The sequence below is a fragment of the Penaeus monodon genome, chromosome 10, assembly GCF_015228065.2.
Source record: "Penaeus monodon isolate SGIC_2016 chromosome 10, NSTDA_Pmon_1, whole genome shotgun sequence".
NCBI classification, from domain to species: Eukaryota; Metazoa; Arthropoda; class Malacostraca; order Decapoda; family Penaeidae; genus Penaeus; species Penaeus monodon.
Genome location: NC_051395.1, coordinates 12,900,936 through 12,904,329, shown reverse-complemented (window position 1 = coordinate 12,904,329; position 3,394 = coordinate 12,900,936). Strand labels below are relative to the sequence as shown.

The following is a 3,394-nucleotide window of genomic DNA, read 5'->3' as shown; positions in this document are numbered from 1 at the left end:
TATATATATATATATAAGAAATTAATAGATAGAGGGGGGAAAGAAAGAAAAACAGATAGACAGAGAAAGAGGAAGGATATACTGTATATGCATATTTACACATTTGTATGCATATACATACACACACACACGTATATATGAATATATGAATATATACACATATATATGTGTATGTGTGTATGCATGAATGTTGTGTGTGCGTGTGTACGTATATATATACATATATATATTATATATATATATATATAATATATTTTATATATATATATATATATATATATATATAATAATACATTATAAATATTATTCATTAACATATATGATTAGAGAACCGTCTTATGAAAGTGTTAAACCGTGGTTTCGAACCCGTGCAGTCACCGCTCGCACAATCAGGTCGCCGATCCCTGAGATCTGAATGCAAACATTTTAAAACTATAACATGCAGCTGTTATATGGGTTATCTGCTTAAGATAGGTTACTCATTCCAACGTAAATTTACTACCTTTTATATTTTTTACCATCCTGCTCTATATCTTAATACAATGGAATGTTGTAAAGAAATGCTGGAATTACCTGATAAGTGTCGTCGCCAGAAATCCTCTCGTCGTTGAGGAACCATTCCCGAGTGACGTTGTGGCCCTGCGAGCGGCAAGGCAACGTCACGGAGTCCCCTACATGGCCCATGGCCGCGGAGGAGTGTTGGTAGATGCGAGGCAGAGCGTTAACGAGGCCGCCCAGGCGGCACGTGGGGCCTTCCTCCAATGCCTCGCTTTCGTTGCCTGTTCTCACACCAGAGGATATACATATTATTTCCACTGTAGCGTTCGCACCTGTATCTACATTCTGTAGTAAGCATATTACATAGGAATCGCTAATTGTTCATTAACAATGAAGTGAACTTACCTACGATAACTACAGTAAAAAGACGAGTAAGATTTCTGACTCCGTGGTGCCCTCACTTCCAACTTGTATGTTGCCTGTGTAAGGATAAAAAATAAAAAAAATAATGTAAAGGCAATTGCATATTTTCAAGTATGGTTAGGATGATTCTATGTTTGATGCTAACAGACCTGGTGTTGGTCGGACACGCAGTCCAAGTAGACAACGGAGGAGATTTGCAGGACGGAGGCAGAAGCGGACGCCGTTGAGGACAGCTCCTCCAGACTCAGCATGTTGGTCGCTTCTTCTAGAAGCTCTTGGGGCGTGGAAACTACTTCGACTTTGGCACCCTATATCACGTATTACCAAACACGTTATTTCCTCTTTATCTTAGTATGAAAATATAATGAAAAGTCTATATGTTTTAACTCCTACATATATATATATCAATATCTATAGAAATTATGCTCTATAATAATGGCATTGTGGGTCTAATTTTCAGTTCAGCGACATATATGTGTTTGTTAACCTCTCGGTGCAGTGGCGCGCCGTCCTTGTACCACGTGAGGACAGAGCCTGTGGGGGCGACCACCTCACACTGAAGGCGAGCGTCCTGACCACGCCGAACACCCGCCACCCACGGCGAGCACTCGCTCGTCCACAGTACTTCGTCCCGCTCTTCCTCGCTCACTACCTCGCTCCTCACTGTAGGTAATTATCATGAGAGACTTTGTATGTGAACCTTGTTTGGCTTCATGGCAATAGTTACAAATGTTCTTTCATGTGGAATCCATAAGAACTACAGAACAGACAAATACATAAATAATATAACTTACTTGCTTCTGTTTTCAAAGGCGACTGGTCAAAGATGTTCATCTAAAAAAAGAAAAGTTCTGTTAACAATTTAGGCTATTTACACGGGAAAATCTCTAATGTGTCCTTGTACAAAAATTGAAAATATGTAATCATCTAAATAGCGATGTACTCGTATTCTCATCCAGGTGTTGCTGAGGGGCAAGATCACTGAACATATACAGTTACATCTTTATTCAACTGAAAGGAAATCTCTTAACACACATAATCACCAGACATCCAACATCCAAGAAATAGTCTGGCTGAAATCTAGTGCTTGTGTACCTATAGTTAACATCATTGGCACATTAAGAATTCAGACTTTACATATTTTCCTTTCTTGATGTACTTCTCTAATAGCCCCGAACAAAGAGATTAAAGCCACTTTTCATATACAGCTACTAGGTGTTTTATCGACATACTACCAAATACTTCAGTTCCGTACCAGTGTCCCTCATCCAAGGTGAAATGTTGATATTTAGTCTGGAAAAAAACCTATTCCGCCAGATAAGTATTATCAACACCTTCGGAGTGATTCTTCCCGGGTGATAGTGTAACCCGGCCTTTTTTTTTATTCACTATCCAAGTAGTCAGATAGCCTGGGTTTTGCCTAAGCCACCCAGTAGTTGTGCACCGTGTGAAGCATGGTAGGGGAAAATGTGAGACAAACCTAAAACTGTCTTCATTCTTTAAGAGAAGGGTATGCATTTGGTTTCTAAGCTAGCTTAGCAAGAGAGACCAACGTCGCATGCATGCATCTATAGCCTAATTGCAATCTGTGTATGAAAACAGCGTCCCTTCGTGATAAAGACCTTCGGATAGTAGCCTGCTCGTAATCTGATGCTATCTTATACCAACGTGCAGATGATCCTGTGTGAATCCAAACTTGATGTTGTATCCGTGAGATCTGGCAGGTGGTACGTTTAGCTAAAAGCTTGATCTGGTCATACTAGGCTTGGCGTTGCTGTAGGTGCATAGTCTTGTGCTTGCCTTTGCTGCTGTGTTTGTCTGGTCATTATGTGGTATGCCAACATGGCTTGGTATCCAGATCAACGTTATGGACATGCACTGGGTGGTTAACTGGTGTAACTTGAAAAGAATTGCCAAGTCTAGGTGTATATTATCATGATGACTGGATCGTTGCAAAGTATGTAGAGCTGAGAGTGAATCAGAGAAAAGGCAGATGTTGGATTGACTGAGATGAATAGCATATGTGAGAACTGTCTTTATGGCAAACAACTCTGCCTGTAAGGTTGACGCACCATTGCTGATTCTCCTGCTATATACATAGTCATTGCAGGTAAATGCAGATCCTGCCTCTCCTGACTGTTGGTAACGAGCCATCCATAAAGGTGGCAACTGTGTCGATGTGACTGGCTGGGGAGAGACACTTATTTCTCGCTCTGGTGAAATCCATCTGTGAGCAAAGAACCTTGGCATATGGTAGTCCTATTCAAGACAAAGGAAACTGGAAGCAGGTCCCATGATGGACGTGGACTGAAATGTCTGTGTGGAGCATCAACTCCTCTGGCTTTAATTATCTCTCTCTCTCTCTCTTGCTTAGGGTGATGTGGTAGCTCTTAATTAGCAAAAAGTGCTTGCGTGCCTTCTCACTTTAAACTGCCACTGCCTGTTGGGTAGCCCGATGCAAGAAAGGGGGAGC

At 41.1% G+C, this 3,394-nt stretch overlaps 1 long non-coding RNA gene across 2 annotated transcripts; it reads right to left on the bottom strand.

The window, feature by feature from the left end:
• Positions 1–396: 396 nt before the first annotated feature.
• Positions 397–1,626, bottom strand: LOC119577851. Of its 2 annotated transcripts, XR_005229163.1 has the most exons (4): positions 1,409–1,626; positions 1,071–1,229; positions 574–977; positions 397–411 (listed from the first exon to the last, which is right to left on the bottom strand). It is a non-coding gene; the product is annotated as an uncharacterized LOC119577851 (long non-coding RNA). The 2 variants fall into 2 exon arrangements; XR_005229162.1 differs by having other exon boundaries at positions 574–1,229.
• Between the last annotated feature and the right edge of the window lie 1,768 nt (positions 1,627–3,394).